The 25,898-nt window shown below is 48.9% G+C and overlaps 1 long non-coding RNA gene across 3 annotated transcripts in view; it reads left to right on the plus strand.

The window, feature by feature from the left end:
* The first annotated feature begins 958 nt into the window (after window positions 1-958).
* Window positions 959-25,898, plus strand: part of LOC309612047 — a 35,794-nt gene continuing 10,854 nt past the window's right edge. For all 3 annotated transcript variants that reach the window (XR_014234900.1, XR_014234901.1, XR_014234902.1), the window contains exons 1-2: window positions 959-5,966; window positions 6,544-11,171. This is a non-coding gene — a long non-coding RNA (uncharacterized lncRNA). The remainder of the gene's footprint in view (window positions 5,967-6,543; window positions 11,172-25,898) is intronic.

Consider the following 25,898-nt stretch of genomic DNA (forward strand, 5'->3'; position numbering starts at 1 on the left):
GGAAAGCGGTCGGAATGCCGCAGGCCTGGAGGAAAAGAGCAGGGAAGGAGTGGGATTCCAAGGAGGCGATGGAGACGCAGTGCCGGCAGGAGGCTGCTGGGTTCAAGGGAACTAGTGACTTTTCTGTGTTCCTTCCAACAGTGCCCGCATTCGTGGTACGAGGTGCGGCCACCGTTGTGTTGTGTTGTGTCCCCTTGAAAGGGGCGGGCATTCAGGTAGGGGTGTGTGTGTGTGTGTGTGTGTGTGTGTGTGTGTGTGTGTGTACGCATGCATAGCAAGTGGGAAGGCTTGGGGCCTCAAGGCAGCACTTCAGAATTTGAGCATTTGGAAGAAAAGTGGTTGGCATTAAAGGAGATTCTATATTACTTGTCTCACTTACTTTCTTTTTTTACAGTGTATATTCTTTTGAAGAAGATTATCCCTCCCTTTGACTTGGAACATCCTTTTGCCCACAATGCATGTTCTGGGGAACTTGGTGCACAGTGGCTACTCAGAAAGATTTGCTGACTGGATAACGCCAGTTGTGTTTTCCCAGCTGCTGGGATCTCAGCACAGAGGGAGGAACCGGCGTCCCGGGATTTTAACCAGCTTTGTCAGCGGCGGCAGGACCAGCAGAGCGTTCATCTTGTCTCAGACTCTGTAGTCTCCTTCTCTAACTGGGACCCTGAGAGCCACCTGACAGCTGAGGCCAGAGCTGCTTGTCCTCTTTCCAGCTCATGCCAGGAATACTGTTCTTCTAGCTGTTTCTATCTACATCTCAACAGCGGCAATCCCGAGACCGGGCTGCCGCGGCTATGAAACCATCCCTGTCCTATCTGCCTTTGCCCTGCCTCACAGGCACCGTGTGGGGACCAGATGAACTCGTGGGACGCGCTCTGAGAAGGTATGAGGTCCAGCCTGGGCTCTCAGCCTGGCGTGTGGCATGCCAGTTTCAAAGAGGTAAATGTTTTGGCAGAGAGCAGACCCTTCATTTTCTGAGGGGAACCTTCTCCAGACACCTCGGGTTGGCCTTACTTTAATGAGGGTGCAGCAGTTTCTAGCACAGGGCTTCAAGCAGAGGGAGGCCAAAGGGAGTCCTTCCTCAGGACTCATGGGAGATTTGGCAAGCAGTATTAATAAAGGCGTCTTTATTTTTTTTCCTTTCTTCAATGTAAAATGCCAGGTTACGGTTGGCTAAAGCGTTGTAGCATTGGAGCCAGTTAATCTTCTGAGTCCATAATTTTTATGGGCACCGCGGGAGCTGTCCTGGCTTTTTGTTTCTAGCAGTGGGATATCAGGATTTGTATCCTATGGTATATCCAAAGAATAATTCTCCTTTCCTTTGATGTTCCTTGGACATCTTGAGGCACTTAGGGGTGCATTCTCAGGGAAGGTTGAAGGACAGGGTTGCAGGGCCTTCATTATGTTATTAAAATAGATCCAGTGAAGGAAGACTGTGGATTTCTCGAGCAGAAAGCTGCATCGCTAAGTGGAAGGCTGGTTCAGAAGTCACTCCTTGCCCTGACTTCCTGAACCAAGAGCTCTATTTTATTGCACTTTGGGCAGCAGTAAGATGCTTTGCAGCCTGTGTCATAGGTTCACAGTTGGAGGTTAACATGGATCATTTTTCCTGACATTTAGAAAATCATATCTTAATGAAATGTAGTTTGGATTAAAAAAACCCCACCCAAACATTGTTTGTTCATAACTTTGAAATTTGTTTAACAAAACTGCTGTCCCTTCGGGGTGATTGTAACATTTGAAGTAGCATTTCTTCCTTGGTATTTGCTCACCCATCCAGCCAGCGCAGCCCAGCCAAGGAGATTTTCCTAGGGGGCTACTTCCCATCGCATAGTTCTGCTCAAAAGGCTTCAATGGCTCCCCACTGCATCCAGAAGAAAGTACCATTAGCCAAATCAGGCAGACCCTCCTGATCAGCCCCGTGAGCACTTCCAACCCCGTCTACCAGGTGGGGAGCCTCCTGCAGCCCCAGGGGCCTCCTTATTGTCCCCCTAACACACCGGGTGCTTCTCAGCCCCCTCATCTCTGTTTCTGCTGTTACCTTTCCCAGCATTTCTCCTCCACCATGCCCTCACCTCCACCCATTTTCATCCAGCTCACTCCCTTGTCCAGAACAAGTCTCACCCCTTTTGAAAAGCCTTCTCTGATCATCTCAGCCCCATGTGTTTCCCTTCCTCCTTCCTGATTTAACACTGACATTACAGAGAGGCAATCGGAGTATTGGAAAGAGTCACACAGCCCTGGGTTTGAAGCTTGCTGTGTGACCTCAGGTGACATTCTTAACCTCTCTGATTCTCAGTTTGCTCATCTGTACAATGGGGACATACATACTTACCTTACAAGTTGGCCGTTCAGGTTCATGAGACAGTTTAGATGAAAACTATTAGCACAACATCTGGCACTTGGCAGGTACACTCAGAATGTTTCTTTCCCACCTTCAGATAATTATGTGGCACTTCCTACCTTCAAATAGTTATATTTATCTGAGGCCCTGCCAAGCCTCTGCTCATAGGCTTCTTGCTCTTGGCGGGTGGGGACTCACCTCATATCCCCCACAGTGCTTTGCACAGGGTGGATCAAGAGACACTCAGCCCAAGTTCCTGAGTGGGTGAACGACTGCGTGGAAGGAAGCCTGACGGGCTTCCAGGTGCAGGGCCCAGGAGACTGACACGTCACAGCCAGGCCCATGGAGGCTAAGCCAGTGCCACTCAGGCCTTGTGTCAATAGAGCTGATTGAAGTTTCTCGCCTCTCTTTCCTGGATGGCAGTCAGGGCCCTCGGAGCCCCCGCAGGACTGACAGTAGGGAAGAAGCTGGCTCCAAAGCATGGCCGAGCCCTGGGGGCTCAAAAACATGGTAGCAGTGAGCCTAGCTGGGACCCTCTTAACCAGCTGATCTAACAGTCTTGCCCGCATAAAACCATCTAAGAATGCTAGGGTTGTATGAGGGACTTTAGCTCTTTGCAAAGGGGCAGGTAGCAGGACATTTAAGAGATGAGGGAGAATGGAGTCAAGGGCAGGAGGGCGCAGGGAGGCTGGGCGGCCAGGGTTGGTGGCTGGGCTGGGGCTCTGGTAGGCGGACAGTGGGGAAAAGAGCTGGGGGAGTGACCTGTACCTTGTCTGCACAGTCTCGTCCTGACGAGCTAGGTGGTCCCTCACCAGGTGTCATGTTGAAGGTCCTATTCAAATCCAATCTCAATCCCCCCCTCCAAGCCTTCCCAGATCCTTCACTCAGAGGCGTTCGCCCTGAGTCATGCTGTCCTCTCTGGGCTTTTCCTTGCGTTCACATGGTGCCCGTCGCCCTCACCAGATGCCAGGACTCAGAGGCAGATGCCCTATCTAACGCACTTCTGCCTCTATCACCCTCCTACCTAGCAACATGGATGGAGAATCTACTGTGTTCCAGGTACTGTACTAAGTACTTGACATGGATTTTCTCATTCAATCTTTACAAGAAATGCAGGAGGTAGGTAGAATTTTCAGCCCTATTTCATAAACAAGAAATCTGAGGCTAAGAGGTTGAACGATTTGCCTCATGTCATACAATCTATTATGAAAAGGAGCTGGGATATGAACCCAGTCTGGCTCTGGGATTTTCACGCCCACCCACCGTGCAATCCTGTGTTGCCCTGTAGCTAGAGGCACTCCACAAATGGCAGTTATTTTACCATAACTGTTATTGTAATGATTTCAATATTGATGCCGATGGTATGCTACTACTTCCTGCTATGGCCACGACTACTTCTGCTGCTACAGCATCCACAGCCAGGACGACTGCAGCCACTGCTCTCACTTTCCCCTGGCTGGACTAGGGCCTCTTGGAGGGCAAGGATCAGGGAATTCATCATTCGTTTCCATTCTTTCCCTCTGCCGAGATAGCATGGTTGCAGGCGTGGGCTCTGCAGCCAGGTTCCTGGCTCTGTCACTCACTAGCTGTGCAACACTGGGCAGGTTACTTACTCTTTCTGTGCCTCCATTTCCTCCCTGTAAATGGTGATCATACTGGCATGTCTGCCTCACAGGGCTGCTGTGAGCCTGGAGCGGGTTACTACACATTGAACCGACTGGGCACAACAGTTGGCACACAGCAAGAGCTCCATGGGATGCCCCTTTAATTCTCCTTCCTTCTCCTCTGCCTCCTGCACCTTTTCTCAGCAGGTTCTCATCAATTCTTACTGGGGAGAAGCATCAGGAGTGGTGAGCGATGTGTCTGAGGGGTTATCTGGGGACCTGGGAACACAGGGGTGTGAGGACAGCAGCTCTTTCAGAAACCGCCACTGAGAAGCCAGTGCGTGCTTTGGGCAAGCAGCTCTGAGCTTGGCCGTGATGGAGAATCCAAGGCCATCTCCTGGAGACCCTGAGATGGGGTGCTGGCTGCGTCCTTGGGATCATATTGGAGGAGCCCCTTCCTGAACTGGATAGGGAGGAGAAGTAGCCCTGGGAGGAGCTGGGGAGGGGTGGGGATGCTCCCGAGTGAGGGCAAGAGAACACAGGCGACTGAGCGCGGAGGACGGAGAGGGGCCTGACTCTCGACAGCAGGGGACCAGAGAGAAGATTAGGAGGTGTTTCCTGAAGGATTCAGGGCTGCGGCGGCAGTATTCCACAAGCAGATGGCAAAGCAGGCCAGGCACGGTGTCCCCGATCCCCTGGGGAGAGACGAGCTTGCCCCTCTCAACCCTCCTGACACTTGGAATCTCTCTTGCCTCTGTGGCAGGACCAAGGGTTTGACGTCAGAGGGAATTGGGTTCTAAATCGTAGCTCTTTCACCCCAGCGGTGCGATCACAGGGTCTCAGGCAAGCGCTCACGTTTCTTTGACCCTCGATTTCTTCTTCAGTAAAACGGGAACAAGAACACATGCTTCATAGGGTTTCTGTGAGGATTAAATGACACGATATTTGTAAAGGGTGTTTTGCCTAGAAGACCCTAAATAGAGGTATTTTTTATCCTCTAACACTGGTTCTCAGTGTATGGTCCCCAAGCTGGCAGTACCAGCATCATGCAGGAATTTACCTGATGTGCAGATACTCAGGCTCCATCCCCCACCTACAGAAGCTAAAATCTGGGGTGGAACCAGCACCCTAGGCTTTGATGAGCCCTCCAGGTGATTTAAGGCCGGGAACCACGGATCTGACACAGGCCCAGGGAGAAAGGAGAGAATCCATGGGAGGCTTCTCAGCACAGAGGCCGTACACAGTCGCCGCTCAGTATCTGACAGCTGTCCATCTTCCCTCCTACCTGGGCAAGAGTCTCACCCGAAGAGGTTAATGCTACCGCAGACCTCCAAGGGGTGAAAGGGCCTTGTTCCCCTGGAGGATAGACACATTATGACGGCTTCATTTGATTAAAAGGGGATGTTGATCATTAGTTATGACCCAAATTTCTTCTCTCCCCAGCAATCACTCAAAGTGTTCCCAGATGCTCAGGGGGCTGTTGGTTACCTGGGAACACAACATCCCTTTATAACGAGGACGCTCAGGCTGAGGGAGACGCTCAGGGAAGTCTAGCGGCCTCCCCGCACCCTCGGGCCTGCCCTGCGTTTGATGGAGTGAGTGATGGAAGGGAAACATATGCTTTCCAGATTGGACCCGCCAGAGCGGGGCTTGGAGTGGCCGCCTGCTTCCAGCGGCAGCCATGGGAAGGGGGGCAGCTCTGCAAGTATTTGTTGTTCCCGTGGGGCTAATTATTGACTTTTAGAGGCAAGTAGCCGCCCCAGTTTCAGTTAGCACTGTTGTTCGTTACTGCATAATTAAGAGGAAGGGCGAGCAGCCTTGGTGGGGAGCAGGCAAAGGGAAGGACAGATGCAAATAGCTCCAACACTTCTGTCTCAGAACACCGGGCAACAGTGGCCGAGGTCGAATGTTCAGCTCTTGGACACAAAGGACACGGGCATGGGGGGCAGGCAGGGGGAGGGCTGGCAGGAGGAAGGCTCGAGAGCTGGCTTGGAGAGGAGGAAGCAGTCCTGCCTTAGGTGAGTTTGGGTGTCTTTAAAGGATTGCTGCCCCACTTGCCTTAAGGCAGGTTTAATTTTGAAAAAAGAATGAGCTTTGCTTCTGATCTCAGGCTGCAGACTGGTATCTTCCATCTGCAGCAAGAAGGGACGAGCCTCCCGAGGCCTCTGATGATATGATGGTGTTTAAAGGAAATTCACTGATGGTGGGAGGTGGCAGGGCCCCACTGGCATGGGAAGAGAGGTAGGGTTTGCTCAGCCCTGACCAGGATCCTGAAGGGGGTCAGGGCACGGGGCCGCTGAGGGTTTAAGGGCTCTGCCAGACCAGCTGCAAGGGTGGGAGACAGGAGGCCGGAAAACTGAGCTCTCTTGAAGGCTGTGGTTACGACAGCTCTTTCTTGCCAGGAGCTAATGCGTCCTAAGCCCTTTGTGCCTCCTGCTTAAGCCCAGACAGCGTCAGGCCCTGAACCTTGGGGGAGGGACTGAAGCCAGATGACCTTCAGTGGAGGGAGCTCTGGGGGAAGGGTGAACAGGTGAAGGAGGAGATGGGAAGGGCAAGGGGAACATTAACCTTGTGAGCCATTCCCCTGTGTTGTAGGGCTTGGAAGTTTCCAGAGATCTTTGGTTTGAAGACCGACTGAAAACAGAACAGGGGTATGCAAAGCCATGGCCTGGGAGTCAAGGGCCCGGAGTGCTAAGCGAGCCCTGCCATTAACTGGCTCTGGGACCTTGAGGAAGTTTCTGCCATTTCTGGGCCTTACGGCCTCACCTGTAGAACAAAGGAGGGGAATGAGTATACCTAAGGACCAGTTTGAAAAGACTGGCTCCTGGCCTACACCATTCAGTAGAGAAAATGGAATTGTGTATTCTTTTCTCTTTGATCATAATGCGTCCCTCTCCCTCGGTTTCACCGGTGGGTGGGAGGTAAGTGTGAAACAAGAAGCATAGGAAGAGGTGGAGGGCGTTAAGCTAAATGGTTAGGGCTGGGACCATCTAGGCTACTGTGGCTGGGTTACTGGTTTCCAGGAATAAGACTCCAGGGGGAGGGAGAGGAGAGACCCTTGAGAAATGGAATATTTCCTGCAGTATCAGTAAGCAAACGATGTCGTAGTCATCAGCGATTGCAGCCCTCCAGCGTGAGCCTGTGAGCCCTGAGGAAACTCAGGATGTGAAAGCACAGGATACAGGCCCGGGATAGCTGAGGTGTATATCAAAGGAATGACCGCAGTGAGCCCAGACTCTTGCATCTTTCCATACGTAGAAAAGTGCTAAATTCCTTAACTTGGGGTATCTGGTTTTCTTTATTTAACAATAATCTGTTGATGTTCCCGACAATTTGCCCTTGCAAAAGCCCTATATATCCTAGCTACCGCTCTCGCCTCCTTGGAGCAGTTCTCTCAGGGTTACCTGAGATGCTGCCTCCTGGGCCTGAAGTCCTAAAAATTCCCGCCGAATAAAACATAACTCTCGGGACTTCCCTGGCAGCGCAGTGGTTAAGAATCCGCCTGCCAATGCAGGGGACATGGGTTCGAGCCCTGGTCTGGGAAGGTCCCACATGCCACGATGCAACTAAGCCCGCGAGCTACAACTACTGAAGCCCGCATGCCTAGAGCCCGTGCTCTGCGATAAGAGAAGCCACTGCAATGAGAAGCCCGCGCGGTGCAACGAAGAGTAGCCCCCGCTCGCCGCAACTAGAGAAGACCTGCGCTCAGCAACTAAGACCCAACGCAGCCAATAAATAAATAAATAAAACCCATAACTCTCAACTTTTAGGTTGTAAATATTTTTTAAGTCGACATCCTCAAAAAAAAAAAAATACACTCAGTGTTGAACCAAACCTCTGAAGAGGTTTTGTTTCATACAGAGAAATCCTTCCTCATCTCCCTTAATCTGCTCAAGGAGGAAGGTGGGCGTTTGTGGATATCTTAGGAAGGAAAGATGTATTAGTTTCCTGTTGCTGCTGTGACAAATTACCACAAACTTAATGGTCGAAAACAACACAAATTTTGTCATCTTACAGTCATGGAGGGCAGAAGTCCAACATGGGTCTCACCGGCTAAAATCAGGGTGTTGGCACAAGGCTGTGTTCCTTTGGGAGCCTCCATGGGAGGATCTGTTTCCTTGCCTTTTCCAGTTTGTAGAGGCTGCCCGCACTCCTTGGCTCATGGTCCCTTCCTCCTCTGTCCTGGCAGTGGCCAAGGGAAACTTTCTCACATGGCATCACTCTGACACTGACTCTTCTGCCTCCCTCTTCCCTGTTTAAGGATCACACTGGGCTCACGTGATAATCCAGGCTACTCTCCCTGTTTTAAGGTCAGTTGATTAATCCATCTTTCACACAACGTAACACAGGAACAGTTTCCAGGAATTAAGACATGGGCATCTTCGGGAAGCCATTATTTTGCCTACCACAGATGTTAATTTGCAAAGAGCAAGGCTACTCCCAGATGCCACCGGGCCCCAGTGAGAGTGGCCTCATTCACTCTAACTGGTTCCTGGGCAGCCTTCTGAGTTGGGTCACCCTCCTCGCCCTGACATGGGCCAGGTGCCTTCCCCAGGATCTCTCTTTCCCACAAGAAGGGTTCTCACTACATTGTTGAACACCCTACATTTTTGTGAGTGCCCAGGCCTATTGATGTCTGGAAAACAAACTGTCCCAGGCTGAAGGAGAGTTTTGATTCAGCCATTACCTTTTTTGGGGGGGTGGGGGAGCTGGTGAGGAGGCAGAGGTGGAGAGGTCCAAACTGCAGGTGAACCCGGTTCATTCATTCCACAGAGACAGGCTCGTAATGGACCCAGTGAAGTCTGTTAACTCTTTCCTTGCTGGATGAGGCTTAACTCCCTTTAAAACATCAACATTTCAAAACAAGGGGTCATGATTTGCTTACCAGGGGTTTTTCCTCAGCAGAATTTATTGTCTGAGAGATGCCATAAAAGGTTTCCCAGACTCTGGACCCCTCTTGCCTCTCAAGTCTCTTTTCTAGTCCTTTCCATAAGAAGTTTGCTTTCAGGTTTCATTTGTTTGCTTTTTCTTCTGCATGGTTAATTATTTTTGGAGCTTTGTGGTATAAAAAGAGCTTCATATAAATAGGAGCGTCAAGGAGTTTGTACAGTAATTTGGCTTTCTCTCTCCTTTTTTTTTTTTTTTTTTTAAATTAGGTTTTCTCTTCCCCTAATAAAAGCATCAGATGTTCCTAAGGGGTTGGTGGTTTCTTTCTCTCATGTCCAGATGTCCTGAGCCAGTGAGAGGGGGAGGAATGTCACCCATCAGTCGACGTGGGAGGAGGTGGTTACCAAGTCTCCCCACTAAGGCGGGGCTCTAGCTCAAAAGGCTGCCTTTCTTTTCCACTGGCTTTTGATGGTGCTTTCAGTAAAGTGGTCAAACAGCCTCTGCAGAACTTTTGGCTGTAGGTGGAAGCCCATCATTATACAGCTAGATTAATTTGAGAGTTTCTTTTTAACCTAAATAAAAAATCCAGCATGTCATATTGCAGTGAGGAAGAATATTTCTTTTTAGGAGAAGAAATGAAACAGTCTGATTGTGGGAGACAGTGGGACAGACTCTTGACCTGATCCTGGGGGACTCTGAGCTTTGAACTTGAGTCTTCTGGTCAGTTAGCTGGTGTGGGTTGTGTCCTTGGTGTGGTTGGCGGGCCAAGGACACCCCACTGCCCTTCGCACCCCTGGCTTTCTCCCCACTATCCCAGGGTCAAGCCTGATAAGCACAAGGCTCTTCTCTCTAGCGGGTCTGCGGTTTTGCTCCTGCTAAATCTCAAATGGGGCCTGTTTTTAAGTCAGAAGTTCAGTTCTATAGGACAGCAGCCCCGTCCAACAGACATATAATGGGAGTCACATATGCAATTTAAAATTTTCTAGTAGCCCCATTAAAAAGTAAAAAGAAACAGGTGAGATTAATTTTAATAATATATTTTATTTAACCCAGTATATCCAAAATATTATCAAGTCGACATGTAATCCGTACAAAACATTAACAAGATATTTTGTATTCTTTTTTGGTACTCAGCCATCAAAATCCAGTGTGTATTTTATACTTAGAGCACTTTTCAACTCAAATGCAAAATTTTTCTTGGCAATACCTGATCTGTAGGTAGAGGTCATAAAATTGAGTGTTGAAGAAGTAGATTCACATACCCCAATTGTTCCAAATATAGCTAAAAGTTTTCTGATGACTCGAGTATCAATTTTTAATTTTGAATTAATTAAAATAAAATAAAATGAGAAGTCCAGCTCCTCAATCACAGCAGCCATTCAAGTGCTTCCTAGCCACATGTGGCTGGTGGCTGGACTGGGTAGTACAGATCTAGGACATCACTCTATAGGCACCAAAGCAAACATATGATTTGGGGCTGGAAGGGGCCAGCTGTGGGAAGGGGTACACAGAGCCCTCCTTCTACCCCGTGGTGTAGCTGCAACGGTGATTCTGAGTTTGTGCCCTACTGCCCAGTGCTCTGTGTGTTGCTAGCAGGCCAGAGTCCTGTTCCTGGGGCCTTCATTCTCTTGTGTGCAATCGTTAATTCACACATTCCGTAAGATCAGGTACTGCTACTGGATATTTCGCAGGGTTAAACAGGAGAGTCTGAGTTCACTGAAACACTGGAGGGGCCTGACAGTATGCAAGCAAACTAATAAGCAAGACCGTATCAGATAGTGATGATTACAACAAAGAATAAGAGATAGTAAGTACAGACAATCCAGTGGGTGGGCAGGTGGAGTAGAAACGTCTAGAGTATGGTCAGGGAGGCCTCCCTGAGGATGGGCTAGCGGAACTGAGACTGAGGGGAAGTGAAGATCTGAGGGCGTGGGCATACCAGTCCGAGGGAGGAGTCACAGGACACAGGCCCGGGGGCACAGAGACAGTGTCCAGAATACAGGCAGGAAGCTGCTGTCTGAGTCCATGACACAGGGGCCCACGGAGCAGGTGATGTACAGGCTGGCTGGGCTGGGGGACCGGCTCTCCTTGGCCTGAAGGCCCAGCCTCCGCCCCGAGCCCATCCCATTCCCCCCACCCACCCCAGCACTTGTTTGTTGATGGGTTATCATGGCAACAGGGGAAGCACAGAAAAAGTTAATTATCAACAGAATAAAATGTAACAATTTGGACTTGGTTTAAAATTAATTAAAATTCTGTCTCTGGTGTTTCTCTCAGGTCCTGGCTGTTTTCTTCAGCCTCGGGGCATCTCTGCGTTTCCTGCCTCAGAGAATAAGGTAACTTAAAAATAAACTTGCCCCCCAGCTTTAGAAAAACTTGTGATTTCTCTTTCCCACATAGATTGCATGTTGAGGGAAGACCTGTTCTCCTGGGAGATGAGGGGTCAGAGGGCCTTGCAATCCAGCCGCTGCTCACGCAGGGCCTGGAGGGGGAAGGGCTGTGAAGAGCACATGTCATCATCGCTTTGTGTTTAAAACCCCATCAAGACCCTTCAGGGTACAACGTTGCCAGCTGAGCATTCAGAACGGCGCAGAGATGAGGAAGGAGGCCGAAGGAAGAGGTTTTTCCAAGACGCTAATTATTGCTGCCTGTGACACTCAGAACTTTGATTGGGCTCACAGCCAAGCACGAAACTCAGAATGGAAGGCTCAGTCCAGCCCTGCAACTCGCCCGTCCTCTGTGGCTTGGGACAAAGATAATGTGGCCACACACGTTCAGAAAGTGAAATGTTGGGACTTCCCTGGTGGCGCAGTGGTTAAGAATCCGCCTGCCAATGCAGGGGACACGGGTTCCATCCCTGGTCTGGGAAGATCCCACATGCCGCGGAGCAACAAAGCTCATGTGCCACAACTACTGAGCCTGCATGCCACAACTACTGAAACCCCTGTGCCTAGAGCCCATGCTCCGCAACAAGAGAAGCCACGGCAATGAGAAGCCTGCGCACCGCAACGAAGAGTAGCCCCCGCTCGCCGCAACTAGAGAAAGCCCGCACAGAGCAACGAAGACCCAGCACAGCCAAAAATAAATAAATAAAATAAATTAATGAAAAAATAAAAAAAGAAAGTGAAATGCTGGTCTGAGGAGCAGAAGCAGAGAGACCCCACCTCATACATGGTGGGAGGTAGCTGGTTCATTTGTTCACTTATTCACTTGTTAAACAAATGTCTACTGCATGTCTACTACCTGCTGGGTGCTGCTTAGGTCCTGAGGATAGAGCAGTAAGCAGCGGAGTCAAAGCGTCCAGTCCTGCGTGGGGCCTTCGTTTTAGCTGGGAGAATAATAGGATATAAATTCAGTGTGTACGGTCTATTAAATATCAATATGGATGCTGATGGAAAGTAAAACAAGGTGATGACTGGGGAGTGTTGGTGTTTGTGTGGGGTTTCGGATGGGCTGGCCACAGACAGCCTCACTGAGAACCTGACATTCGAGTAAAGATCTAAAGGAAGAGAGTGTGTGAGTCCCGGGAAGAGAGAGCCGCAGGTGCACAGGCCTTAAGGCAGGACATGCCTGGTGTGTTGAAGGAACAGCAAAGAAGTGGATGTTGCTAGAAGGGCAGGAGCAGGAGGTGAGTTCAGAGAGGTGATAGGTGCTCGGTGGGATGGCGGGCAGATTGTCTAGGGCTACGTAAGGAGGTCAGCTTTGAGTGAATGAAATGGAGGTTTCTGACCAGAGGGTGACATCATCTGCCTTGGGTTTTTAAAAAATCACTTTGGCAGAAACAGGGGGTCCAGGCAACAGGTGTGGTAATCCAGGTGGGAGATGACAGTGGCCCACTCTGGGGTGGTAAGCAGTGGAGGTCACACAAAACCATCAGTCTGGACACAGTTGGAAGGTTAGCTGATACCATTTGTTGTTGGATTAGATCTCGGGTGTGGGAGAGGGGGGTCAAGGCTGACCTCAGGACTTTTGAATTGTGTACTAGGGTTCCAAGAAACAGAACCGTTAAGATGTGAAGGAATTGGCTGATGGGATTATGGAGGCTGGCAAATCCAAAATCTGCAGGTAGGTCATCAGGCTAAAGGCCCAGGGAAAAGCTGATGTTGCAGTTCAAGCCTGAAGGTCATCTGCTGGCACAATTTTCTCTTGCTTGGGGCAGGTCTGTTTTTATTCTGTTCAGGCATTCAACTGAGGCCCACCTACATTAGGGAGGGCAATGTGCTTCACTCAAAGTCCACTGATTTAAATGCTAATCTCATCCAAAACACACCTTCACAGGAACATCCAGAATAATGTTTGATCCTATAACTGGGCACTGTGGTCCAGCCAAGTTGACACATAAAATTAACCCTCATAGCTTGGCAGCTAGGAGAGTGGTGTTGCTGTTTACTGAGAAGGGGAAGGCTTCAGGAGCACAGGTGTGGCTGGCTAGGCAGGGACATGTTAAGATTAAGATGCCATTAGACTTCCAGATGTCCAAGTAGGCAGCTGGTTAGTTGGGTCTGGATTTCAGCAAAGAGGACCAAGCAGAGGATAGGTATTTGCAAGTCATCAACTCTCAGAGATGGCATTTATTTATTTTATTTATTCATTTATTTTTTAATAAATTTATCCATTTATTTATTTTTGGCTGTGCTGGGTCTTCATTGCGGTGCGCGGCCTTTCTTTAGTTGCAGCGAGCGGGGGTTACTCTTCATTGCGTTGAGTGGGCTTCTCATTGCGGTGTCTTCTCTTGTTGCAGAGCACGGGCTCTAGGTGTGCGGGCTTCAGTAGTTGTGGCACGTGGGCTCAGTAGTTGCGGCTCGCGGGCTCTAGAGCGCAGGCTCAGTAGTTGTGGCGCATGGGCTTAGTTGTTCTGCAGCATGTAGGATCTTCCCGGACCAGGGCTTGAACCTGTGTTCCCTGCATTGGCAGGCGGATTTTTAACCACTGCGCCACCAGGGAAGTCCCTCAGAGATGGCATTTAAAGCTAGCAGGAAGGAAGTCACTGAGGAAGGAAGCTAGAAGGAAAAGTTCTCGTGGGCAACCTTCTTATCAGGAGCATAGTGCCCCAGGCCCACCTGCCTGGCCAGCGGAGGCTGTGCTGCTTCAGCCCCTGGGCCCCCTGCGTCCGTCGAGCTCTGCCAGAGATGGAGGCTGGAGAGGTTGTGTTAGTCCTGGGATCACTGGCCGGGGTTCGGGTGGGGGGAAGCTCTAAGAACCCACACTCCAGTTTCAGATGCTCCAGGCCTCAGCCCTGAGATGGGGCCGGTGGCTCTCAGTCTGATGTATTCCTTCCCTCAACATCCTCTTACTGAATACCAGCTCCACTTCATGTTTGCTCTCTTCCAGGGAGGCACACACACTGTCTGGTGGGGCAGACATGGAAATGTGAGTGAACCAGGGGGGCAAATGCAAGTGGGGAAAGCGTGGGGCTGGGCCAGAGGGAGGACAGCTTGCTCACTGTCTTCTGGCTCAGAACCCAACGCCCTCCTTGGAGCTGGGCTCTTCTGCTGCTGCCCCCGCCTCCACGCACCCCTTGTCACTGCCTCTCTTCCAGCACGCACGTCCGGCTTCTGGCTAAGGGTTCTGCACCAGGCACCTGGACCCACCCGCCCGCCGCGCCTGGAGTGGAGGCTACGGCCTGCGCGCCAGAGACCTTCGGATGCTCTGATCCCCACCTCGGGCGACGCCGCCTGGTATTCGCGTCCCTGGTATTCGCGTCCCTGCGTCTCCAGCCCAAAGCCGTGTGCTAACTCCCGAACCTGGCACAGCTGGGAGCTTTGTCACCATGTTCAACAGTTCTCTCTCAGGCTGTTCCCAGCGTCACACGCCTAGGCATTTTCGCCCCAAATGCCTATGCCCTCCATCCCAGCCTGGACCGTCATCTCGCTCACATTTCAAGGGTAATTTAATCCATCTGGCCCCGATTCGTGTACCCCAAGGGTGCCTGATGGAGACTCAGATATCGAGATTTCCCCTGGAACTGGTTCCAAGCAGCCCCCAAGTGAGCCCCAAAGCGGGGGCCCTTGTGTTTTCTGGGTGAGAGGCTTCCTACCCGCCGGCACACGCAGTGGCCTCGTAGGGAAGGTGAGCTCTAGTTGCTGGGAATGCCGAGGTCCGGAAGAGTTCCCCAGTCAGAGAGAGTGGGATTCGGGGCTGCGGATGAGCCCTGAGTCAGCGACGCAGAGGGGACGGGGATGGGGGAGGGGAAAGCAGGCTGGCTTATGCCTGGCCTCATTCTTGGTGGCGTGTGCCTTCCTCTGGCCCTGCTGGCTGCTCTTCAGCATGCGGTCTCTTATGCTGGTCCCCTGGGACAGGGAGGATGATGAAGAAGGCCCAGCACTGCGGGCCCAGCCCAGGCTCCGGGAGTTTGCCTGCCGCCAGGGAGGCTGCTTCCTGCGCTGGCCCCCAGGCGAGCACTTGCCGTGCAAAACCCCAACAGGCTCCTGGGCAAGCCTCTCTCCCTGCCACCCCTGCACTTGAATCCAGCGAACAGCTACAGGGCAGCTAACCAGGGACCCTGAGCTGAGGTGGAGTATCCCCTGGCCAAAGCCCTGGGGGTTCTGGCTGCCCTTCATCTGCTACATCGGGTTCAACCACCCACTCATAATCACTCACTCTTTCCGCAACCTGGCTCCACCCGAAGCTGGAGCCCTGGGGCATCTCAGAGCACCGGGTGGCCCTGAAGGCGCAGATGACATGCTCTTCTAGTGACGTCATGTCAAGTGGCAGAGACACTAGACTAAGCTGGGTTCACGTGACGGCGGATCTGGGATGACAGGATGGGGCTCTGAGATACCAAAGGATCTTCATGTAACATTCACTGGGACCGAATGACTGAGGAGCATGCAGTTTGGATTTGAACGTTTTGCCACTTGATGTGGGTCTGAGGGGTGCTTCCGAAACATGGGAGGAGGCTGACTGAGGAGGGGCTTTGCCCTCATGACCGGAAAAAAATTTTAAGTCTATACTTTGCTCATGTTTGTGCAGGCTTGGACATTTTCTTTGTTATTTTATTGTCTGCTGGCTTATTTACACATTAAAAAAAAAAAAAACAGCACATGAAGTCATTTCTGTGCCCACCGTGCAAAGTTTGAATTCTGATCTAGCTTTGGATGAGTAAGGATACGCTTTGGAAGAATCTGTCCACGCGCATACAAACAATGGATCTGCTAATTAGCATGGTTCGGTCTGCTCAGTAATCAGACCCTCTGTTCTCCACTCTGACCTCCACCCCACCACATCACCCATACATATTGGTAATGCTTTATCTACCCTCTTCCACCAAGTCCTGGTTAATCAGTTTTGAACCATAAAAGTCAGAACTGCTGTAGCTTATGTGGCAGATTTAGTCTTATGCATGAATAATTCTGAGAGGTTTTCTGCCAGCCATCCTGTGTAATTTGTCTCATGGACTGGTGGAAATATTTTGGGGGATGTCTGGAATATGGGTCCAAGAAGGCAGGAACAGCATTTGTCTTGTTCGTTTTACCCTGAATGGCCAGCATGTGTTGGGGCTCAGGATCTGTTGAATCAACGCCAGGAGAATATGTGACTTTCCTCCCAGGGTGTGGCTTCATTTATCCCAAGACTTAGCCTGAGATGTGCTCCTTTTTCTTGGAACTGATGCCGAAAACTCTGCCTCTGTGTGCTGGTGCTGAATTGAATCTCGGAGACAGAGTTTTGGGTGAAGTAGAAAAGAATAGCTTTATTGCTTTGCCAGACAAAGGGGCACACAGCAGGTTCCTGCCCTTGAAAACTGTGTGTCCCAACCTGGGAGGACTTGGTGAGGAGTTTTATAGCAATATTTAAGGGTGGGGTTGCTGATGAGGTTACGGTGTGTGCAGGGCCTGCACTCCTTTATTCTGGCCTCAGGTGGTCTCCTAATCTTGATGAGCTTCTCTGTTCCTTTAATCTGGAATGAAGAATACTAACACCTTTCATTTGTTGGGGGTTTTTTAGTTCTGTAAAGAGCTCAAAGATATTGTTATGTGTATCCCTTGAGGTGGAACCAGGACCCTGCCCCAAGGCTGCACGATTGTTTCTTGACTGCTCCGCGCTTGTCTTCGCATCCTCTCCCTTCCCTGATTAGCAACTGTTCGAATCTGCTCTTTGGGACTCAGGGAAGGTCATGGATGCTAGAGTCTATTCCCTACAAACAAGAAATGGGGGACACAGAAAGGCTTCTGTGCCCAGGAGCCCCACAGGTCCTGCTCGGTTTCAGTGGCCCATTTGGCTACTTAGCTCCCATGGGGCAGGTGTTATAATTCTTATGTCTGAGATGGCTGTTGGGCATTCACAGGGGCATGCAATAGGCAGTTGGATCTATGAGTCTAGGAGAGGCAGATTTAAAACTGGTGTATACGTGGTTTTGGTTTTTGTACCCCATGGGACTATTTAAAATCACCCAGGGAAAGTGTAAGGGGAGAAAATAAAGGGGTGAGTTGCTGAGCAAAGGATACTCCTGTATGGAGAAATTAGCCAGAAATGAAGAAAGGAAAGCAGGAAGAAAAAAGAGGAGAGCATGGTGAGAAAGAGCTGTGTGTTGGTTGCTAGGGCTGCCATAACAAAGCATGACACACTGGGGGGCTTACAACAGCAGATTATTGTCTCCCAGTTCTGGAGGCCTGAAGTCTGAAATCAAGATGTTGGCAGGGTGGCTTCCTTCTGAGGGCTGTTGGGGAGAGGGCCCGCCTACCTTCTGGCTGGTTTGCTGGCTATCTCTGGCATTCCTTGGCTTATAGAAGCATCCCTGGAACTCTGCCTTCATCTTCATGCTGCCTTCTCCCTGCGTGAATTTCCCCTTTTTGTAGGGACATCAGTCAGATTGGACTGGGGTTCTCCTACTCCAGTACGACCTCATCCTAACTTACTACGTCTGCAATGACCTCATTTCCAAAGAAAGTCACATTCTGATGTACCAGAAGTTAGGATTTCAACATAAGAATTTGGGAGGGGGCCCCAATTCAACCTGTAATAGGGTGTTTCAAGAAGAAGTAAAGGGCCAACTGTGACAAATCTTGACGAAACAGCAAGTAGAATGAAGACAGTGAAGTCATCATTGGGTAGCTTGACAAGAGCAGGTTTGGCAGAGTGGAGGGGCCAGAAGGCATGCAGCCCCGCTGTGGCAGAGCTGGTCAGACCCCCTTCTTGTCTCTCTTCTGTGAGCTTCTCACTGTAGTCACTGCCTCTCTCAAGCTCTAATCAAAGATTTTTAAGTCAGTTACACACCAAGAAGAAATTATTTGCTAAGGAAATGCAGCAGAGGGATACTTAATGTATAATGGTATTATCAGTGGCTTTTATCTTAATTCCAAGGTTCTGGGGGCTGGGAATTTGGGAATAATACCACTGGGTGCCAACTGGGGTAGTGTTGTTGGGTTTTGGGGCCCAGTCTTGTTATATCTCAAAGAATTGTACTGCCAATGGCGGCATTTCATGGATAAGTAGGGCACCGGTGGTAGGAGGCATTAAGGTTTTCAAGAAATTCTTAAAATTCTCCCCTCCTGTCTTCTCTCAGTTAGAGCTAGCTTTCTCTGGACCTCTGTGCCTTGCCTATAAATGCCAGAGACTGTTCTTGGGACAGAGACCCACCCTGCCCCCACTTTGTAGCCATTCCAGCCCTTACTTCTAGGTCACACTGGATATTCCATGGAAAAAGTGGTTGTCTCAACTTTTGTATCCCTTTCTGGTCCTCTTTGACATTATTCTGGAGTTTATCTCTTTCTAATGAATCAAATCTGCTTTCAGAAGTTACTCACTCTCCTTAGGAAAAGCGTTAAGTGGCTGTGCTCCTCTTTCCTGGCGGCATGAAGCCGCAGCCCTCCTTGGGGAATTCTCCATCACCAAGGCAGGTGGGCGTGGTGGTTTGTTTCAGGGCCTCTCTCTTGCCTCAGAAATCACATCAGTGTCCTGGCAGTCAGCACGTCAGAGGCCCAGTTTGTAGAGACAGCAGCTTTCCCCTCGCCCCCTGCAGTCAGAGGGTGCCCCGCCCTGGAGCCCCGCCCTGGAGCATCCCCCTTGGTGCCCCTGCTGCTTCTTCCTGACAGGGTGTGGTCCTCCATTTCCAAGAACTCGCTCTCCAGCCACCCAGGAGGGAGGCTCCAGATAAGCGAGCAGCCTTCTGACACCAACCAAACTCACTTTCTACCCTTCCCCTTATGATGCCAGGACAGGGTAGGCTCCGGGATCCCTTACAAGCCTGTGGGTAACCCACAAGCCAGGCAAATGCCCACCTGTGGAATTGGGTGACTGTTTATTTGCAGATGAGTACTTTCTCCACAGGATTTTTAGTTTTTAAACATTATGCTCTCTAAGGCTGGCGTGCTTGGAGAGTGATTGGAATCATGATCTCCTAGATCCTGACTGTCGAGGGAGGGCTAATCATTATATCCTGATCTCCAGCAGCTGGAGAAACCAGAAAGGGATTAGGGCAGGGCCAGAAGAGCAGCAGAATGTTCCTCAGACTCTGGACAACCTGAGAGTCCTTTTGAAAGGTCCAGTCCCTCCATGTGGGCTTCCCTGGGGGAGGGTGGCTATGTGGGTGGGGTGTGGAGAAGAAATGAAGCCTGGTGAGCTTCTCACACCCATGGCCAAACTCTTCTCCTCTTTGAGCAGAGGTTTCCCCTGGAGCAAGGGAGGTTGTATCTCTTTGAACCAAGGAAGCTGGGGAGACCATGAGGCTTGCTCAGCGAAGTTTCCATGGTGAGCCAAATCCTGGGACCAGACTGGAGGGTAGCTGCCCTCCAAACGAGAGCCGACCCCGCGCCTGCAGAGTCAGCCTGGTAGCAACCACTGACTGTGCCATTCCAGTGCCTGGCTTAGTGCTGGCTTCTCCGAGGAAGACTTTAAAGGAGGGAGGGGGATTGGCAGGGTCCTGGCGATGAGGCAGTTCAGTCCCCACAGGTGGGCAAGAGTCCCTGTAGGAGTTTCCTTGCTCTGCCCTTACAGAAGAGAGACCATTGTCCTGTCTGCAGGCCCGTCTGCTTTAAACTCTTTCAAATGCCCTGAAAAGTCATAATGTATTTTAAAAAGTTTTAAAAGCCAATGGGATTCAGTGAAAAGAAGCTCTTCCAAATGTGGTGAGAGGCTGTCCATCTTGCCGAATGGATGTTTACATCTTGTGGTGTGAACAGGAAGTGCCATCACAAATGCCCAAACCACTTCCTTGGCTAGCGGGTACCTAACTTTTCCGCCAACCGGGTCACTGGATACAATCCTTTGAGCCTATCTTGTGTTTGACTTCAGAATCCCCCCCGCTTCCCTGTCAGGCTCTCCCAGCAGCCTGAACTTCCCCACATTTCCCTCCTGGGAAGTTCCAGCTCGGCTCATTGGATTGCTGGGATTCAGATGGCATGTGGGCGTGAACTGGCCAAAGTTGTGGGGCTGGGGGTGTGTCTGGACTTGAGCTCCATGGTCCCTGGCTCCAGGCCTGGCACACAGTGGATGTTCAGAATATGTACTAGCTCAAGTGGGTGGAGAAACCCAATTAGGACAAACGAAGTCTCCGACATCCACCTGGTTCTCAGGGGGGCTGTGCAGTAAGTTGGGTAATGCTTACTTGTCACAGATGCCTGTCAGGACGTTTGGCAATGCGGGAAGGGGACAGAGGGAAGGGGCTGAAGGAGATGCCAGTGGAGCAAAGAGGGGAGCCCAGGGCCATGAGAAAGATTAAATGAGAACAGGAGATCAATGCCTGGACCGCAGTAAGGGTTACAAGAGTGTTGCCCTACAATAAATAAAATCTGGAGTGAGACAGAACTGGGTTTAAGTGTGAGCTCCATTTCTCACCAGCTGTGGACCTGGTACATTGCATACCCTTTCTGCGCCTCGAATTTGCCACCTACATGGTGGGACTAATAATCACGACCCTTCCTACCCCAAATTTGGGTACTGAGCTCAACAGGAGCTAATGAACATTTGTGACTCTTAAATGCTATGCATATCGAGGAATAATAAACCTACTCTCCTTTTGATGATTGTCAATGCAAATATATGGTTGGCCCAGTAAGCTGTGGGCCTCACTCCTGAGTTTTCTGGGCACCAGTTTTTCCCACTTCCATCATCTCTTCTTGTCCCTGAACTTATCTGTATTTGTCCCAAGAGCTAAAATTACTTTTATTCACTATTACTTCCTCAAGTGCTTCCAGAGTGTCTCTGTGGGAGGAGAGCTTTCATCATGGGGCAAAGGCAGAAAGGAGAGGCGGTGGCTGGACAGAGTATCGGTCCCTTCTGCAGGGAGAGAGATGTCACGTGCTGTCGGGGGGCAGTGGTGCTGGTTTTTTGACACGTGTCAGGTGGTTTTGATTCCAGAAGGTGCACGTCAGAGCAGTGGGACGTGTTTGGATAAATCAGAACAAGTCTGAATCTGAACTCTTTCTTACACCGAACAATGGGGCATCTCTTCTTCTGTCACTCTTGTTTCATGTCTGCTTGCTCACCAGGGCCGGAACATCCAGGTTAGAGCAAAGCTACCTTCATTCTCCTTCTCTCTGGGCAAAGGGTCTTCTCAGAGGGCAAGTGGGGGTGGAAGGTGGGGTGTGGAGAAGCAGTTCCCTCCGGGGGGTGCTGAGGTCAAGCACCATCATTTCCGTGACTTCAGAGCAGAAACCATTTGGAAAGTTGTAAACTCTGTATATTTCCTTCCCTTCCTCTTCCTCTCCCGGAACAGTTGTATAAATGCATCCACAACCCAACATTCCCAGAAGTTTGTAAGGAGGGCATTGGACATGCCAATGGGCTTAAAAGCCAGCAGCAGAGGGGTTGGGTCAGATTTGCACCTACAGACCTGATAGGGCCTGTGAGTGCCAAGCAGAGCAAACGCTTTGGTTATGCTTGCTGACCAGGGAACTCCAGACAGGACCCACTCGGGAATTTTTTAACTGCAGAATTATTTCTGGAAACCACTTTTCTCAGGAGATCCTGGCCTCCTGGTTACCCATAGCACAGCCCTGGTCAGATTTGCCCATTTATCACACAAACACGAATTGAATTGAGCCCCTACTTGTCATGCCCTGGGGCCACAGACATGAACAGGCCTGGGTTCCAACAGTCAGAAATTCATCCTGTAGCAAGACAGACTAATAAGTAGACACGTCATTTTGACACAGGTGATTTTTCAGGCTAGGGGTAGGTCCAGGAATGTGACAGGAGAGGGGAAATATACTTCTAGGGGTGTGAGGTGGTCTTGGAAGGCTTCCTGGAGGAGGCAGAGGAAGAACTCATGAGTGAAAGATGAATTGGTATCAATAGCAAAAGGCAGCAGCAGGGTAGTCAGCTATCCCAGTTTGCTGGGGAATGAGGGGTTTCCCAGGACATGGGACTTTCAGTGCTAAAAATGGAAATAGTTCACGGCATGTGGGGTCTCAGTTCCCCGACCAGGGATCGAACCCGCACCCCCTGCCATCGAAGTGTGGAGTCTTAACCACTGGACCTCCAGGCAAGTCCCGGAAAGACGAAGACTTTTAAAGTTGGAAAGATCTTAATTTGAATCCCAGCTCTGCTACGTAAAAGCTGTGTTACCCTGGGTTAATTATTTAACCACTCTGGACCCTAATTTCATTATCTCAAACATGAGGACATATATGCCACCTCCAGAGGACTCTGCCTATCCTGTAGGTATCAGTGAGAGGTAGTTGTTTACAAGGAAAAAACAGCATTTTCAAATGCCAGGCACAATACAACTGGAGCAGAGTATGAAGAAGGGTGAGGTAAGAGGCTGGCTGGAGTAGGGGCAGAACCCAGATTGAAAAGGGTCTGAATAGCCTCCTAAGGAATTTAGATTTTTTTCCCTTAGGACAATGGTTAATCACTGAATTAATTTTAGAAGATGAGTAAGACAATCAGATTCTTGCCTTAGAATGGTTGTCCTGGAAGCAGAGGGGAGAGTATATCAGGAGTTGAATCTGAAGGGGGCAGGGAGGATGACATAGTAAAGTGATTGGGAACAGGGAGTTATATTCTGAGAAAAACAGGAGAGCTAACTCGAGAATTCCAAAGGAGGCCATCAGTCAGCTCAGTCAGGCTGGAAGCCCCAGAGGTTAAAAGGGACCGGAATGTCTTCTTTGGAGGTTAGGTGCTGCCTGTGAGCTGTCGCTACATGCCAGGCTGGGCTGGAGGTTGTGTGCTTTCCAAACAAATCTGACACCTGGGAAACTGTGTGTGTGAGGATGACCTCATGAGCTACTTGGGATGTTTTGGGTTCTCTGGCTAATGGGCTAGTCCTTCCTCTCTTCTCTCCATCTTCTTCCTTGGCTTCATCCTGCATGGGAGGCTTCTTGCCAGTGCTTTGACATCTCATCATCTCCATGGTGACGGAACAATGGTGTCCTAAACACATGACCTCACTGTGTGGTTATGCAAAAGAGTGAGCTGGAAAGGGAGCTTTGGGGGTTGGATGGGTCTGGTTGGGATAGGAAACCCTCTGGATCAGATGCCTCTGAAACAGGTCCCCAGGTCCCAGGAAAGGATGGAATAACCCCACTGTTGAAGTAACTTGGACCAGACCACTCAGGGTGGTCTCAGTCACCTCAGCAGTTTGGGACTGGGAAGGATTTTCTATAGATAATAATAATCAAAAGAAGTTAAAAAAGAAATTTGACTGAATTAACAGACCTCATATAAATATGTTTTTTGGGGGGGGGGGATATAAACAACTCAAATAAATGAAAAGGTAAAAGACAAATTTGGGAAATTATTTGCAATAAGTGCAATGTCCGAAGAGTTATTATCTTTAATATGTAAGGAGACATAAGAAGTTAAAAAGACAAATTATAGTAACTAAGAAAAAAACCGCCCTAGCAGAAAAAGCAACAAAGTATGTAACCAGAAAATTTATAAAGGAAAAAAGATTCGTTCATTCATTCACTTATTCATTCATTCATCCTTCCAATAAATTTATAGAGTACTTACTATGTGGCACACACTATTCCAGATACTGGAGATACAGCAGCAAACAAAACAAACATCCTTGCTCTCATGGAGTTTCAATGCTTTCTGCTATTTTTCTATATCCTCTTCTAATCAGGTTTTCATTCATTTAATTCCAGCTAAACCCTTTATTCATCTGGAATTATTTTCACATAAGAGCGAATTGAGAATTTATCCCCCCCTCAAAAGTAGACCACTAGCCCTTACTACTAATTAATTAACCCTTCCTCTCCTCACTGATGGATGTATGATGCCCCTTTTATCAAGTAATGCATTGATATAGTCTTTTTTTTTTTTTTGGCTGCATTGGGTCTTCGTTGCTGCACGTGGGCTTTCTCTAGTTGTGGTGAGCAGGGGCTACTCTTCGTTGTGGTGCGTGGGCTTCTCATTGCGGTGGCTTCTCTTGTTGCGGAACATGGGCTCTAGGCGCGCGGCCTTCAGTAGTTGTGGCACGCGGGCTCAGTAGTTGTGGCACACGGGCTTAGTTGCTCCGCGGCATGTGGAATCTTCCCGGACCAGGGATGGAACCCATGTCCCCTGCATTGGCAGGTGGATTCTTAACCATTGCGCCACCAGGGAAGTCCTCATATAGTCTTATGTTTGGGGCTATACCTTCTGTCTGAGTGATTTATCTAACAACTCTTATAGCAGCCCCACACTACTTTTATCACTGGGGCTTTATGCCACATCAGATGGTATAGCCTTTACACGGTGGGGAAAGATTGTGACAGCGATAACTTGGATACCATTATCGGTTGCTTTCTCCATGAGATGGCACTCACAGCCTTACTCATTTAATTTCCTACCTTAATGAATCACTAGTGATTTTCGAACAGTCACAGAACAAAGAGAACTTATGGTTCACAATTTCCAAGGCTGATTTCAAGTATTATCATCGTGTTTCATGTTCTATCATGTTTCTAAAGCTTACGAATTTTCCTCTCTCAGGGACACTAAATCTTCACACATGGACGTGGCTAGTGGGGCCTTTTCTCCTGTGCCAGCGTGAGGATGTGAGTGCCTGTGAGAACACGGTCTGCAAGCCCCACTCTTCCCCTCCTGCTGTGTGTAACTCTTCTTGAAAAATGGCTGGGAAAGAATTTGAAAAAAAAAATTCAGTTTTCCCCCTGGAAACATGGTTTTTCTTCCAATCTGCTTTTATGTTTCACAGTAAAGTTTTGTTTGTTTGTTTGTTTGTTTGTTTTAAACATCTTTATTGAAATATCACAGTAAAGTTTTAAAAAATATTTTTAATAGACCTTGCATGTTTTCTCATTAAGATTATTTTTAGGTTTATTATTATTATTATTTCTCTGCTCATTTAAATAGAATCCTTCCCCCCCCACATTGTATTTTCTATTAACTTTTGACTAGCTATTTCTGGCATACAGGTAACCTGTGGATTTGTGTATTTTTAACTTGTAATTATTCACCTTACTAAATGTTATTAGTTTTGGTAGTTTTTCTCCTGGGATTTATTTTACTTTTTTTTTTTTTGGTAGAATATAGTATCTTCTGCAAATAATGATAATTAGATCTCCTGGATTTTTAAAAATATGATGTTTCTGCTTCATGTTATTAGCTAGAAATTAATCATGAAAGTGATAGAAATCATCCTCACCTTTTTTCTATTTTTAATGGGAATGCAACTATTGTTTCACCATGAGTAGGATGTTGATTACAGGTATAAGTTCAAGGCTTCTAGTTTGCTAAGTTTTTTTCTTTTTTAATTCACAAAAAGTATTACATTAAAAAATACATCCTTAGAATCTCTTATGACCTTTTTTTTTCTGTGACTAATTGATGTGGACTACAATATACTTCCAAACGTTAAATCATCATTACATTCCAGGAACAAATGTAACATTAGTCATATTGAGTTATTTTTTAATAGCCCTTGGATTTGATTTATTGGTTTTTTTATTTAGGATTTTTGAATGTATACTCATAAGTAAGATTGGTCTGTATTTGTATGTGTGTGTATATATGTATATGTGTGTCTATGCATACAGTATTACATATATAACATTATGCATGTATTTGTATATTATCTTTGACAGGTTTCTCATAAAATTTTGTTAGCCTTATAAAAGGAATTAGGAAGTTTTCCATTTTTCTCTCTGCTCTAGAGCAATCTGAAAGAACTCATCCAT

Source organism: Balaenoptera borealis (assembly GCF_965194805.1).
Source record: "Balaenoptera borealis genome assembly, chromosome: 15".
NCBI classification, from domain to species: Eukaryota; Metazoa; Chordata; class Mammalia; order Artiodactyla; family Balaenopteridae; genus Balaenoptera; species Balaenoptera borealis.